This window comes from Rhincodon typus, chromosome 24 (genome assembly GCF_021869965.1).
Source record: "Rhincodon typus isolate 14 chromosome 24, sRhiTyp1.1, whole genome shotgun sequence".
Taxonomy (NCBI): domain Eukaryota; kingdom Metazoa; phylum Chordata; class Chondrichthyes; order Orectolobiformes; family Rhincodontidae; genus Rhincodon; species Rhincodon typus.
In genome coordinates, this window is record NC_063355.1 from 15929813 (window position 1) to 15946940 (window position 17128).

The 17128-nt window shown below is 39.1% G+C and overlaps 1 long non-coding RNA gene across 1 annotated transcript in view; it reads right to left on the reverse strand.

Annotated features, from left to right (window-relative positions):
• Positions 1–250: 250 nt before the first annotated feature.
• Positions 251–17128, reverse strand: part of LOC125485979 — a 26267-nt gene continuing 9389 nt past the window's right edge. The window contains exon 3 of the long non-coding RNA XR_007264693.1: positions 251–536. This is a non-coding gene — a long non-coding RNA (uncharacterized LOC125485979). The remainder of the gene's footprint in view (positions 537–17128) is intronic.

Genomic DNA, 17128 nt, shown 5'->3' on the forward strand with positions numbered 1-17128 from the left:
TTGTAAATGCATTTTTTGGCCATTGAGTCCTGGAACGAGACTTGAATTTCTGAGCTTCTGCTTAGAGGCAGGGATTGTTATCGCTGCACCACGTATCCTCTGGTTATGTTAGCTTTTATTAAAAAATAGTTTCAGTCACAGTCATTTTCATTAGAGGGCCGGAAGCCTTGGCATATGCTATAAACAGCCAATAACATTTATCAATTTTAATAAACAATTGGGAAGCTGAATATATAAGTGCATACTGGGAGTTACAAGATGGTCCTTGGTTTATTTTTTCAGATAATGGTTCTAAGGCTGTGCAATTGGCATCTAAACCCTATGTACATGCATGGAAAATATTATTAGTCAATTTTTTTATTGCAGGGAAAGGTTATTCATTTCCTTGCATTTTTGTAAAGTTTTGTTGTTCAACTTTTCAAGGGTGGATTAAAGTATCCTTTTCGTCGAAAATATTTCTTGATGAAACTGTTGACTAACAAATTTGTCTCCATGTAGGCCTTCCAGATACAATGTTGCACAAGAACTTTTTCCATCTGTTCAAACAAAAATGATGAGGGAAAGATTTCTAAATATTTCTCCAGTCCACAGACAGACCTTTCAAAAACACATAACCAAAAGCCATTGGCTAAAAATTTCCTCAGAGCTTCTCTCTCTCCTCACTAGAAATGGTGGATGCTTAGTTAAAATCCCATTTATGCATGTCAACAGGTCTAAAGCCTACTTTGCAGTGATAATCGCAGAAATGTTTGTTGAAGAGCAAGTGTTTGGATGTTCTTGGAGTTGGATGTGACAATTATTATTTAAGTACTTGAACAAAATGTCCAGGTAGTGAGCACCTTGAGGGAGAGAAAGCCAAGATGCTGGCCCAGGACCTTCATTGGCATCACCATTGCTGACCATCTAACAACATCAGGGCTATCCTTAACCAGGTGTTCACTTGGACCAGTGGTACCAAGGCAGAATCAATGCCAACATCCACCATTTCAGCATCAAGTAGACAATAAGCCATTCCTTCTGCTTTTGATAGTACAACCCCTTGAACGTTTCTTTATTCATCCGTGGGATGACGGCTCTCCTGGCTAGGCCAGTATTTATTGCCCATCCCTCATTGTCCAGAGACCAGTGCAGTGTGTCTGGAGTCTCATGTAGGCCAGACCAGGTAAGGATGGCAGTTTCCTTCCCTAAAGTGCATCAGTAAATTAGATGGTTTTTCCAACAATCGATAATGGATTCGTGGTCATCATTAGACTCAGAACCATTCTAAATTAGCCGCCAGCCCCAAGTGAATGCTCAAGTAGTGATAGCAAAGCTAATGTTTGAAACTGAATCTCAATTTGTGGCCTTAACTTTCTGCTGGCAGTGAATATTAGTATGAAAGGTTCATAGCATTCCAACATACATACATCACTCATATGTATTTTCCACTATAAATGTCTTCTAAGGAAGATGATGAGTGTTATTCCAATTGGTCTAGATCTACCAATCAGTGACAATACTGGCCACATAAAATCATAGAATCTCTACAGCATGGAAACAGGCCATTTGGCCCGTTGAGTCCATATCAGCCCTCTGAAGAGCATCCCACCCAGACCTACCATCCACCCTGTTCCTACAACGTTGCATTTCCATGCCTAATCTACCTAGCCTGCACATCCCTGAACACTATGGGCGATTTAGCATGGTCAATCCACCTAACCTGCACATCTTTGGACTGTGGGAGGAAACTGGAGCACCCGGAGGAAACCCCATGCAGACACAGGGAGAACGTGCAAACTTCACGTAGACAGTTGCCTGAGGGTGGAACTGCACCTGGGTCCCTGGCACAGTGAGGCAGCAGTGCTAACCACTGAACCACTGTGCCATTGTCTGAGGAGGTTATACTGACTGAATGCTACTGCCCATTTCTCCTGCAAACTTCTGATTTCAGCTGACAGAAAAGTGGGCAGTGCAATCTGTCCTGCTTAAGACCAGCCAGCAGAGAAGAATCAGGGGAATGAAAGGACACAGACCCTTGTTGTGGCCCCAGCTGCCCTATTCAGATAGGTTTTCTGAGGTCCTGTCTTTTAATGAACAAGCACGGGACAGTGAGTGGATCAGTGAATAGGTGGGTGCATGAGTTTGGCAAGGTGGGTGAATGGGTCACTGGGTTGGTGGGTTAATTTGGTGGTCAGGGTGATTTTAGATTGGGTGTGGAGTTAGTGGCAAGGGGGATGGGGTAGTGATTTGCGTTGGGAGGGTGCAGTTGGGTGAAGGGGTGGGTACTGAGTGGTCAGATGGTTGGAAGGTAATTGGTTTTGGTCAGCTTGGTGTGTGAGAGAGTCAGGTCTTTGAGGATTATTTGGGTCAAGTCAGGATAGTTGAGTATTTGTAGGGGTGTGGTCATGTCAAGGTATTAATAGGGTCGCCCGGGTGGGATGAATATCAGTGACCTAGCCGTTAGACCAGTTATTAAACTGACCAACATCTCAAGGGTAAGTAGACAGGTAAGTGGCATGTATTCGGTCTCAGTCTCTGCATTGATCTGAGGGTTCAGAACTTATTTGGAGGGTTGCAGGCAGACAGGAATTGGCCCCTTGGAAATTTTAAGTTCTGAATAATTCACATTTGTTTTTATACATCTGGATTTCTGCAGGATCCTGATACACACTTATCCTGTATTTGACCCATCTCTGATGATTCGGAGCTTAAAAGATTTCAGTTTTTGTCTTTCTACTTGCTTGACCTTCTCTACAGAAGTTTACAAGAATTGATGAGTCCTTGTCACGATTGTTGGTGATCTGAAGTTGTGAGCTATTACATTATAGCATTTTAAATTCATTTTAGAAAGGCTGTATCATGGCTGCCAGAATTGTTTCTTGCCTGCATCAGACCCTAAGCTTATTCTTTACCATTAATCTACAACTTCTCGCAACGGTGTCCAGGTCTATCTGAGCTTATTGCTCCGAGTTTTTCTGTCCCATGAGGTATCTTAGAACCCTTCACTGCTCTGAATTGCGCCTGTGAATCAATGAATGCCTGGAAAAGGATTCCGAATGACAGGAAGAAAGAAAAACATGGGTAACTTTGCTTATAAAAGGATGAGGTCAGTGTAGCCATGTGCAATGGTCTTTAATTCAGAGAATCAAGTTGTAGAATCAGTTTGGGTGGAGATAAGAAATAGCAAAAGGGAAAAAAACATTGAACTAGCAAAGGGAAGAGGTCAGTGGTTTTCAGGAATAGTCAAATCATTTGCATTGTAGTAAAAATCAAGAAGTAATGAGGGCTTTCAATAGCGCTGAAACCATCATGGGAGACTTTAATCTGATAGATCGGCCGAATCAAATTGGCAAAGGTAGCTGCAGAATAAGTTCATAATGTGTATTCGGTACAGTTTTTTTTCAAAATAATATATCTTTCTCCCACACAAGGAAGAGGCTACATCATTATTTAGTGTGAAGAGACAAGAATAATTTAATGACCTCATAGCAAAGGATCCCCTTGGTAACACTGATTTCAATATAATTGAACACCGTATTCAGTTTGAATGTGTCGGGGATCTGAAACTGAAGTCTTGAACTTAAGGAAAGGCAATTACAAGAATGCAAAGTCACAGGTCCTCTGAGTAGAATTGGAAAATAGGTCAAAAAGTAGGCCGATAGAGAAATAATGGTAGATATTTACTAAAATATGAGATATTCCACTAAGAAAGAAAGACCGTGAGGAGAATGAGCCACCTGCGGCCAACTAAGCAAATTTAGGATGGTATCAAATGAAAAGGAAAGATGTACAGTACAGTAAAGATTAGTAGGAAAACTTTGGAAATCTGTGAAGAATGCCTCAAAAAGCTTTAGGTGGAGAAATTGGAGTACGTGAGAAAATCAGCAAGTATATGAAAACAGACGGTAAAGAATTCTATGAATATATAAAAAGAGAAACAGTAGCTAAAGTGAATCACTCCCTTAGGGGATGGGACTGGAAAATTAGAAATGGGAAATAAGGAAATGATAAAGACTTTGAACAAGCATTTTGTATCTGTTTTCACAGTGGAGAAGTGTAAAAAGCATTCCAAGCACTGGTAAAAGCACAGGGCAAAAAGGATTGAGGGATTGTAACCACTGGAGAAAAACTAGTACGAATAAAACTGTTGGCAGAAAAGGATGATGAGTCCCCTGGACCCTGATGGCTTGCATCCTGGAGTTTTAAAAGAAGTAGCTGCACACATAATGGGTGCATTTGTGCAATCTTCCAAAATACCCTAGATTCTGGAAAAGACCCAACAAATTGAAAAAATAACTCAAACGTAACACATTTATTCAGGAAAAGAGGGAGACAGAAGGCAGAAAACCTATAGGCCAATTAATCTAACATTTATCATTGGGCATAATTTAGAGTATATTAGTTCAGAGGTAACAGTACGACATTTAGAAAATCACAATCCAACATAGTTTTGTATATACAATATAGTTTTGTATATACAATGTAGTTTTATGAAAGGGAAAATCATACCTGACAAATTTATTCGAGTTCTTTGCAGATGTGACAAACAGGATAGACAAGGGGTGCCAATAGATGTAATGTATTTTGATTTCCAGAAAGCATTTGATTAGCTGTTACATTAAAACATTATTGCAGAAAATAAGAGTTAATCATGTTTTTTTTTAATGTTCATGGGATGTGCGCATTGCTGGCTGTGCTAGAATTTATTATTCATCCAACTTGCTGTTGAGGGGAAGATAGTGAGCTGTCATTTTGAACAGTTGCAAATAAATGCAGATCTACATTGCTTTTGAGGAAGCAGTTACAGGATTTTGACCCAATGACAGTGAAGGAACAATGATATATTTCCAAGTAAGGCTGATGAGTGGCTTGGAGGTGAATTTGCACGTGATGGTTATTTATCTGTTGCCTTAGACCTTTTAAATGCTCATGGTCATGGGTTTGCTATTGAAGAAGCCATGGTGTATTTCTGCAGTGCATCTTGTAGGTGGTATGGTTATGAAATATTAACATAGAGTATCTATCAACTACTGACAATCTATATTCATGTCTTGGATGAAGGGACCAACAGTGTTGTAGCCAGATTTATAGATGATACTATGATAGCTAGGAAAGCAAATTATGAGGAGGATATAAAGAGTCCGTAAAGGTTTATGGATATGTTGAGTGAGTGGGCAGAAAATTGACGGTTGGAGTATAACATGGGAAAATGTAAGATTGCCAACTTTGCAAACAATTATTTAAATATGTCATTGAATCTACTCAAGGCTGAGATAGATACATTCTTGATTTATAAGGTGATCACTAGGTTTTGAAGGCAGGTTGAAAATTTAGAGTTCAATCATGATCTTGACTGGCACAGCAGGTTCAAGGGGCCAAATGCAAATGGATACGTGCTGCTCCTACTTCATATGATCTAATGCAATGAGATATTTGGCATAGGAGATCTTTTAAGTAATATAGGACAGTGAATAAAGAGGCCGGGAGTATTTGATTTTGTGACATATACGAACATTTTACAATATTGGTGTTCTGGGTACATCTTGAACTGTTATTGAATCTATACTTTGAGCTACGATAGGTTTAGAGAAAGTACAGAAGATTCAGTTTAATATATTATGCAAATTAGACATTACTGAGCAACAAAGATATATTCAATAATCTTTATGCTCACATTTGTTTAAAATTTGATTAAAATATTTAGCACAACGCAAATGGGTGGCACTGTGACTCAGTGGTTAGCACTGCTGCCTCACAGCACCAGGGACCCGGGTTTACCTGTCGGTGTGGAGTTTGCACATTCTCTGTGTGTGCTTCCTCCAGGTGCTCCACTTTCCTCCCATAGTCCAAAGACGTGCAGGTTAGGTGGATTGACCATGCTAAATTGCCCATAGTATCCAGGGATGCGTAGGCTAGGTGGGTTAGCCATGGGAAATACAGGGTTACAGGCATAGGATAGGGGCTGGGATGATCTTGGGAGGGTCGGTGTGGACTCGATCGGCTGAATGGAGGGCATCCACAAAGTAGTGATTCAATGATTCTAATCTTCTCAAAGATAAACGCAAAGACGAATTCACAACTCAATTTGCCTCCAGTTTTGAAGGATAGCAAATTTGCATAAACTGTGAACATTTTTCTTTCATGCATTCGGAATTCCAGCTTGTTTTTACAGTTTTAACGTTGTCTTTCTTTAAAAACAAACTTTGTAAATTTCAGGTGCTGGGAAATAGTATATATTTCATCATGTTCCTGCCAAAATTTGTTTTTCAAAGTAAAATGAATGTAGCTGCACACTGAATATCAGGTTCAAAGATTGTTAATTCGATTGATGGAAAATCAAAGAAAACAATTTAATAGGGTAAAATGTGAAATATCCAGAATGTGCCCTTTTTGTTTAATTCTACTGGGTGGCGCTGTTGACACATCAGTTAAGCAGCCATCATTGGATTGTCTGAAGCAGTATTTACATGATCAGTTTTCTTAAGTTTCCTTTCACCAGCAATTGGCAAAAGAGGATCTGAAAGTCTGGTCTTTGACTCTATCAACAAAATTTACTCATTGTTTAAGGCACTGACATTTTTAATTGATCAACTCCAAGCCCCATTTCAGAGGATTTCAACGTAATTTGCTCCTGAAGTCAAAGTTCAGTCTGCCTAGATATCAGCTATCGGCAGCTGGAAGGCATTAAGGTGGCATTTACTGTTTTAAAGATATATAAGATTAAGACAAGTGGTAGTTATTGGGTTGGCAAGTCCATTAGTATACAACAAGGAAATGAAATTGTGAAGTGGGGGAGAGACTGGCATGAAGAAAGTGACTGTGTGAAAGCATTGTGGAAGTTGTATTGTGAAGTGCTGACTTTAGATATTGAGTATCTGTTCTGCACAGAACCATAATGATTCCTGCTGGTACTATTTCTAGAAAGCCTTAGACATTAGTTTCACATGTAAGCTGCATTTCCATTACCATAAATCACAGCATAAGCATTTCCAGATTTTGAAGAGCAGCGACAGTTTAAATTAATGGGTTAAAACAAAGTTCATATAAAATATAGGCTAGGTATATATCTCAGTTTTTACTTAATGTTCTGATATTATTTCAGAAGCTTTGGCTCATATTTATAGTGTTCTAAAGGAGACACTGAAAATCTCATTTACCAATGACCTCTAGTTCAATTAATTATTGAGAGGGTAATGTGAACTACTGAGGGATTTAACACAAACTTACTTAATGCAGTAGTACTTATTCAATGCCACCAACTACCTAAGAATGTAACAATACATGCAAATTAAACCTATTCTTAACAGACTAACAAGAAAAGAAATTTTTAAATCCAAAGGTTGTGTAAATTGTTTAATTTGTAGTTGAACTAAAACATTTATCCAGTTAAAATGTAATGTTAGCCACTTCTGAGAGTTCAACTGATGCAAAAAAAATCTTTGCTGTAAATGGGTTTCAGTTTTGATTTAATTCTTTTTATTTTGCTATGTTTTTGATTTTTGTTTCAGCAGTGAGAAGTCCAGCTCAGGTTGATGGCTAACAGCACCAAATTTCTTACTGCGAATTATCACCAAGTTTGAAGTGAATAGGACAAATGAGATAAATCGGGAGACAGAGTTGGATGACACCAAGTGTGTTGCAAATCTGGGGAGAATTTGTTAGTCAGAAAAAAAGCAATGAGTTCTTATTTCAATAGAGAAAGAGATTTAGCAATTGTTTCAATCTCATTTCAAGAACACCTGAAATCTATTTGAATGTAGATTCTGTTAATGACACAACAATCTTTCCCATGTGTGATTTTAGCAAGGTGTTGTTTTTTTTTTGGCATCAAAGTGTACATATCTTGATTGGTGAAGTTCATGCACAATTATTATATTTACTATACATTCCTGTACAATTTTTTGTATTGTTCTGAGCTGTAATAACCAAATATATGTTTTAAAATTTAGGTTTATTCAAAAATTACCCAAAGTTCTCTTAAACATCATAATTATAACGTGACCCCATTCCGAAATAATAAACATTTAAGTAATTGTGGCTGCAAACTGGATTTATTTTTTAGTCATGGGATAAGCTAAGCTCCATTTTTTTTTAGTGTGCACTTTCTACTATATGGGTGCGTGAGTCAGTAACGCAGAATAAATAATGTCCATCTTAAGCTAAAACATATATTTGGTTATTACAGCTCAGAACAATACAAAAAATTGGGAACAGTACATTTAAAAGTCACATTTGTTTCCTGTGTATTAATTTTCAGTGTCTTTGTTGAAACAGCCTGTACAGGAATGTATAGCAAATATATTAATTGTGTATGAACTTCACCAATCAAGATGTCTACATCTTTGAGGCATAGACAGGGTGGATAGTAAGAAGCTTTTTCCCAGAGTGGGGGACTCCATTACTAGGGGTCACGATTTCAAGGTGAGAGGGGAAAAGTTTAAGGGAGATGTGCGTGGAAAGTTCTTTACGCAGAGGATGGTGGGTGCCTGGAACGCGTTGCCAGCGGAGGTGGTAGAGGCGGCCACGATAGCGTCATTTAAGATGTATCTAGACAGATACATGAATGGGCAGGGAGCAAAGGGATACAGATCCTTGGAAAATAGGCGACAGGTTTAGATAGAGGACCTGGATCGGCGCAGGCTTGGAGGGCTGAAGGGCCTGTTCCTGTGCTGTAATTTTCTTTGTTCTTTGTTCTTTGTTCTTAACAACACAATAATACTACCCTAATGAGACAATTGCAGAATAAGACATATCCTGTTGTGGTTATAAAGCATTAAGTGGAGAAGAAACATGAATAATCATTAATGTGTCTGAATCCTAAACAAGTATTCTGTTTTTAAACCAATTCTCTTTTTTTTAAATAGTTGGTAGATTTTATTGGAAAACTACTGTTGAAATTTGCCCACCCATTATTTAAATGAAAATAAAATGTCATGCACAAGGCAGGCAATCTGCAGTGCTACTTTGATGCTGAATGGCAAATTTAAAAGATGCTAACCAACTTGCACTTTTGATCCTTTCTCTCTGCAATTATTTTTGGCCAGAAAATGGTATGATCGTCAGGATCAATGTGTAAGACACTGCACATCTAATGATGAATGTTGTTACCCTTGCTGAAGCATTGGTAGTTGTTGTATAATCGTTGCAAATTTAGTATGTGACAATCTCCAAATGATCACACCAAGTATCAGAAAGTAATCCAGTCAGTATATAATAATGAGAGCACACAATGGTGAGTGTCAGTTTATCTCCAAATGAAAGGGTAGCATGACCCTAGGCTAAATATCTCACAAGTGTCATGGGCTGGAGCCCATTAATGGGTCTAAGTTAAAAGGCTCTTTGCTTTAAGATAAATTGCTTCTTTGAACACTGTTCATCAATATGACACCATTCATCCTTTTGAAAGCCACTGTTTTTTCCCTTAAATGTACTGTGCAGAAAATAATGTTGATCCGACAAATCCATATGATGAACTCATTTTTTTTTAAATTTACATAATGCAATTGGTTGTAAACTTGTAGTTCTAGCAGTTTATTATCACCTGAACCATATGAATTCTCACTTGCCCCCGCGAAAAAAAAGTATAGAGGGGTGGAGAGGTTTGGGGAGGGAGTGCTAAAGTTTCCAGCTGAAGACACAGCAACCTCCAGACCTAGCACGATGGAAGAAACCAACTCGTGGTTACCCATGAGGCTAGAGTTGGAGGTGCAGAGTTTCTTGAAGGGGAGTGGGGCTGGAAGTGATTGGGCCATGAGGGATTTGAAATCAAGGATGAGGGTTTTAAAATAGAGGTGTTGTTAAACAGGGAGCCAATGCAGGTCATTGAGGACAAAATGTTTGGTGATCTGAAAGCTACCAGTATCTACCGCTTGTTAAGTTGCTAAAGTGGTTTCAGCACCAGGAGGCATCACCCTAGAACTTCAGATATAGTTACTGTGGCCATAAGTTCATCTTTGCTCAGTAAAGGTTTTATGATATGCATTGACTTTGGCTTCCTGCTAATGACCTATAGATAATTAATCAATAGGCTCATAATGAATACAGTACATCTTGAATTCCTCTGCACAATGTATAATGATGCATGAACCACAAATTGTATCCAGATAGTGACTGCTTGATTCTTCTTCCTAGCAGTATGACTAAACCCAATGCAACCAGTGAATAGCTGGAATCCTAGCACTGATTCATATGGTTGCCCACTGGTCACTAGCTGCCACTCAGAAAATGACTCATTTATTCCCACAGAGATAGTAGGAACTGCCGATGCTGGAGTCTGAGATAACAAGGTGTAGAACTGGATGAACACAGGCCAGGCAGCATCAGAGGAGCAGGAAAGCTGACGTTTTGGGTCTGGACCCTTCAGAAATGGGGGAGGGGAAGGGGACTCTGTAATAAATAGAAGGGGAGGCGATGATGGAAGGTGGATAGAGGAGCAGATAGGTGGAGAGAAGACGGACAGGTCAAGGAGGCGGGGATGGAGCCAGTAAAGGTGAGTGTAGGTAGGGAGTTGGGATGGGGGTTGGTCAGTGAGGAGGGAGGGCGGGTAGGTGGGAGGGAAGATGGACAGGTCAAAGAGGTGGGAATGAGGCTAGTAGGTAGGAAGTGGGAGTGGGGGTTGGTCAGTGAGGTGGGAGAAAAGATGGACATTTATTCCCACTCTTTGGTTTTTGCCTGCCAGCCATTTGTGTCAGTACACTACTCCCAATCCCATGCATTTTAATTTTACATCCTAATCTCTCACATGGGATCTTATTGATAGCCTTCTGAAAATCTCAGTAAACCACATTCACTGGATCCCCCTTATCAACTCTACTCATTATGACCTCAAACAATTCCAGTAGATTTGTCAAGCACACTTTCCCTTCCATAAATCCATGCTTACACACAAAGTAAAAATGTAATCTATGTTACATTATACAAGACGAATTTAAACTATCTTATTGCAAATATCATAAGGAAAACATCAACCCTTTTACCCCTACAACAATCTTAGAGATACATAAACCTCAGTGAAGAATCACTCCTATCTCCAAACTAAAGCTGCTGTTCAGTTGGTTACACTTGGTTTCATTTTCACAAAACTTCTGTGCATTCATTTGATGCTATTTTCTTTACTATATTAATATATTTTCCCGATTCCTTTAAACAACTTGCTAACTTGACTCACTTATGACTCAACATGTGTTCCTTAAACTCCTGCCTTCAACTGTATTGGAGAATGCCTTTCATTCTGATAGCTCAACAGCCTTCTGGTTTTGGAATTTATCTCTTACTAGCATTGAAGGCCCTCAGGACTTCTTTTTAGTCCATACTGCTTGGAGATTTTTAATAACAGCATCTCTGTTGTCAGTGACCTCTTCTCTCTGAATGAACATTCACACTGCCTAACTTCTTCTGGATTGTTCTCAATTTCTGTTATGGGACTCTTGTCATTAGGCAACAGAAATGTTTTTCTCTCTGACCCATTTTTTTACTAAAGCACTGAAATGTTCACCTCAAATGTTTAAGAATGTATTTAACTGCATATAAACAAACAAATCTCCACACATCCCAATACCAATCAGAGAACAAATTTAAAATGAAAGTAAGAACTGTATCTTCCCTTCCTTAACACAAAATAAACTAAATTCAACTTAAAGCTACAAATCATTCCTCGCCTTTAGAATACTTGTTGTCAAACCATACCAATACAGTATGAAGCTTCATCACAACTGTATAAAAGTTAAAAATACATTATAAATCAATATAAGACCTTAATAGGATCACAGTCAGAGCGCTGTCATAGAGTCATTGAGTCAAACAGCACGGAAACAGACCCTTCAGTCCAACCAGTCCATGCCAAACATAATTCCAAACTAGTCCCACCTGTTTGTTCCCAGCCCATATCCCATTAAACTTTTCCTATTCATGTGCTTATGTCTTTTGTATTCAGCTTTTCCTCCACACATTAGGAAGGGGATTGGTGTTGCAGAGAAAGGTTACAATATGGATTCTCTGTAATATCACCTAGTGAGAAAACACAGATACAAAAACAAGACGTGAAAACTTGGGTATGTTATCACTTATAGTTTATGAATGGATGATTTGAAAATATATGATTTGAAAATTACCCAATTATCAACTAAGATACTGGATAATATGCCAAGTCCAACAAAACAATGCACTGATTGGCTTAGTTCTTAGAAATGAGATGAATCAATAAGTTAAATGTCAGTGGGGGGACATTTTAGGAGACAGTGATCATTGTATTTTAATGATGATGCAAGACTACAATGGTCAATCCATAGTAAGAAAAATTAATTGGCAGAGCTAACTTCAACAGGTCAAGAATGAATCAGGATAGACTGGGAAGAAAGGTTGACATGAAAAGTCATAATTGAGCAATGAGCTACCTTCAAAGAAATGAAATATATTCCCTGAAAAGGGATACTTAGGACAAAGAAATCCAGAGCTCCCTGGATGACAAAGGAGATAGAAAATAAGATAAAGAAGATGAAGTGTGCATTGACAGGTGTATATAATTGAGAACCGAAAGGAATACAGAAGATTTAGACTAGAGGTGAAAAAAGCGTTTAAGGGAAGTAAACAAGAATTATCTGTAAAGACTGGTTAACCAACATAAAGGGAAGTCCCAAAGTCTTCTGTGGGTGTATAAATAATAAAAGTATGGTAAAAGCAGGAGGTGGACCAATTAAGGGCCAAAAAGGGAATTAACACATCAAAGCAAAGGGCATGGCTAAGGTATTAAATGGACACTTTAGCATCACTGCCATGTACACAGGTCATAATGATGACAGAGGAGGAAACTGTCACTAGAAGGATGACGTATTAGTGCTTTGCAATCACTTGTCTGCTGTTTAGGAGTTTGCAGCCATTTGCAAGGTCATGTTAATTAATTTGAAGGAGATAATTTTGGGGGAGGTGGCTTCAGTGGTAGAATCTACTGCAGATATGGCAACTATATGGTGCACCTCAGAAAGTCAACATGTAGAGTGATGCTGCGTTGCCACCGGATTCATTGTCAAAACTGTTACTCCTCCTTTCCTCAAAAAGGACAATGCAAAACTTAAATACGCAACCTCCCTATGTGGAGGTGTGTGTATTTGTGGTTGTCACCAAGACAACATTGGCTTGGTATTCCCAAACTACGAAGGAGCCGAAATAATCAGCGTTCCTGACCTGAATGCTGCCTGGTGGCTTTTCCTTGGAAGTCCACAAATGTACGGGCAGGATCATATTTGACTGTAATGTCTTTGCAGTCAAAGAACCTACTGAAACTTAGCCTCCTGTTTAAAGTGGAGGAAAACATAGTATTTCATTGTAAGATAAATAGTGTAATTTTACTGCTTGCATGGAGGATCCAACATGTATTGTAACAAAAGATCTAGTGGTCAATTAGTTGATGAAAACCAGGCTTCATTGGCGTTGGCTTAATTCTGCTGATTTCATGCTCACTAAGAAATTAGTGGTCTTAAGGTTCAGTCTTGTGACCATATAAATGTTATATTGCCTAACTCCTCTTTAAATTCACATTTGAAACACACCTGCCTGACCACATTAACAGTTAGCTGCCTGCCATCATGGAATCAAATCTGAGCAAATCAATGTCTCCAGCAGAAATGAGAAAATGAAAGGAGAGGGGCAGGGTTGGAAATGAAACTACAAATAAAGGACATTCCAATGAGGAAATTGCATTCAAAGCAGCGATGCTTGCTTTTTATTTTAAATTATTCCTTCAAAAAACAAGCAGCTTACATGGAACTGTATAGTCTGTGATTTTTAATGTAACATTTGTGTAAATAAAAACTGTTTCAGTGATAGTCATTTGGAGTGTTGATATAATATGCTTTTATATTCTGTAAGACAATATAACTGTTATGGTCAAATAAATAGGAAATATTTTAATCCAGGTTTGTATTGGAATATCAATAACTCCTTTGGATTTGTTGAACTATGATCTCTCTTGATTAGTTTAATCATGACCCTGCTGGACTTTTTAAAGATATAATTCCACGTTCATGATTAGCCTGTTTATGATCATGGACAGCTAAAGCTTTTAACACTGACAATTTGCAAAAGAGAAATTTGTCCTTGTTACAGTTCTGTCTAAAAAGGAGTTCAATGCATATGTAAACAAAACCAATTTACTGTTTATTATTGTGGAATTTTGCCAATTGAAATGAGGAGGAGTTAAAGCATTGTAATAGAAGAGTCAATGGTCAGATCAATTAGCAGATGAAAGCAGGCTTAACTGGCATTGGCCTTCTTTGGGTTTTGCTGTCTCCAGGCTCATAAAGAAATTAGTGACCTAAAGCTTCAGTGTCATGACCATGTAAGTGCTATATTTCCTAACTCATCTCATTTGATGATGCACTGAGCCAGACTTCCAGTGCAACTTTCGAGAATACCCGGTAGAGCGACTCCAACACAAGGAAAATGTAAAAGTTCTTGACTTGGCTTTTTCTATGCTTACTTACACTTACACTTACAGCAAATATCAGGGGGATAATAAGCTTTGTGTGCGGAAATCCATTTGAAAGCTAGGGGTAGTTCAGAGTGTTGTTAAAAAGCAGAAGCAGACACCTCAGGGAGGAACGGCCTGATCCTGTGTGCATTCTGCAGAATGTCTACCCAGCTGTAAAATGCACTTTATGGCAGTTCTGAAAGGAAGGAACAAAACGAACATGATAGCAATTACTTCCAAACAAAGATCCGAATGTTGGGAAAAAAAAATTGATTGCAGAGTAGCCAAGGGTAATTACGAATAAAACAGGCTTCCTTTCAATTGAAGACATGCCTTTAATTTCTGTTATTTTGTTTACTTTAGCTTGGTGTGATTTGGATGAATTCAGGAAATTGTGGACCTCATCACTTCATAAGCCAATTCTGAAAGATGCAAAGTGCACCTAGGCTTATGTAGGCCTCAAGCTTTCAATGGGGGGAGGCAACGGCCTAGTGGTATGTCATTGGACTGTTAATCCAGATAATGTTCTGGGGACCCTGGTTCAAATCCCATCATGGCAGATGGTGGAATTTGAATTCAATGAAAAAAAATGTGGAATTAAGAGTCTAATGATGACCATGAATCCATTATCGATTGTTGTAAAAAACCCATCTGGTTCACTAATGTCCTTTTGTGAAGTAAACTGTCATCCTTACCTTATCTGGCCTACATGTGAATTCCAGACCCACAGCAATATGGTTGACTCTTAACTGCCCTCTGGGCAATTAGGGATGGGCAATAAATGCTGCCTGGCCAACGATTCCCTCATCCCATGAATGAATAAAGGAATGTAATATGTGAGCTGGTGCCTGATGCTCTTCAGTACAATGAGTGTTAGCCATTGTGTTACTTCTTTCTCTTCACTAACTCCCTTGTAGGACGGTTCGCATTTTGTTAATTGATTGTCAGCTATTTTCAATCATTTAACAAAAATCAAACTGCAGTACAAAATTGGCCCGAAAGGAAAGAATGGTAAAACTAGTGAATGAGACAATAAGGCCAGCGCTTTCATTTCAAGGTATTACAATTTTTATTTGCTTTTTTTTCCCTTGGGAGGGGTTTGGTGGAGGGGGTAAGTTGAACTTACTGCATATGGCAAACACGTTTCCCACTTCACTTGTATGGCCATGTGAGTGAGCATTGCTAACATGGGGAATCTGCAACAACCAACAGTATCAAGGCTCTCAGCCATATTCAACACATTTCCTGCACTCTTGACCTCACCCTTCCCCTCTCTCCCAGAATAAGAACGGACAATAAGACGCAAGGGTGCAGGTTGGCCATTTGGCCCATCAAATCTGCTCTGCCATTCAATAAATTCATGGCTGATTTGATACTTTTCTGAATTTTTCCCATAACCCTTAATTCCCTCACTGATTTGAAAAAAAAATTATATCAGCCTTGAATATTCTTAATCATTTAGCCTTGATAGCTCTTTACGGTAAAGCAGTCCACAGATTCACCTCTGTCTTAAATGGGCAACTGCTTATTCTGAGATTATGCCACCTGGTTCCAGACATGACACAAAGCTGGGTAGGACAGTGAGCTATGAGGAGGATGCAGAAATGCTTCAGTGTGATTTGGACAAGACAAGTAAGTGGACAAATACATGGCAGATGAAGTATAATGGTGAATAAGTATAAGAGGTAAAGAAGGCATTTGGCATACTTGCTTTTATTGGTCGGGGAATTGAGTACAAGAGTTAGGATGTCACATTGCAGCTTTATAAGACTTTGATTAAGCCACACTTAAAGTATTGCACTCAATTCTAGCCTCCACATTACAGGAAGGATGTGGAGGCTTTGGGAAAGGGTGCAGAAGAGTTTTACCAGGATGGCTGCCTGGATTAAAGGGTATGAGCTATAACGAGAGGCTAGAAAAACTCAGGTTCTTTTCTCTGGTGTGGCGGAGGCTGAGGAGAAACTTGATAGAAGTCTATAAAATTATGAGATACATAGAAAGGGTTGACAGTCAGAATCTTTTTCCAGCAGTTAAAATATCTAATACTGGGAGGCATGCATTTAAAGTGAGAGAGAGGAAGTTCAAAGGAGATGTGAGCAGCAAGTTTTTTTTACGCAGAGTGGTAGGAGTCTGGAAGGTGCTGCCAGGGGTGATGGTGGAGGCAGGTACGATAGGGGTGTTTAAGGAACTTTTAGATACGCACATGGATATGCAAGGAATGGAGGGATATGAACCAAGGGCAGGCAGAACAGCTTAGTTAAATCTGGTGTCATGTTCAGCACAACATTTTAGGCTGAAGGGCCCGTTCCTGTGTTGTACTGTTCAATGTTCTATGTTCTATTATTCACTTTGGCAGCCAAAACCGGAAGATAGGTTATCTGAATGGTGATAGATTGGTAAAGAGGGGTGTGCAATAAACTCTTTGATCCCTTGTACACCGATCGCTGAAAGGAAGCAGCCAGCTGCAGCAGGTGGTGAAGGGGCAAATGGTATATTGTCCTCCAGAGTCAGAGAATTTAAGTACAGGAGCAGGGGTGTCTTGCTGCAATTGTACATGGCCTTGGCGAGATTACACCTGAGCATTGTGAACAGTTTGGTTCTCCTTACCTGAGGGAGGGATGTTATGCTGATGGAGAGAGTGCAGCAAACGTTTGCCAGACTGATTCCTGGGATGGCAGGACTGAT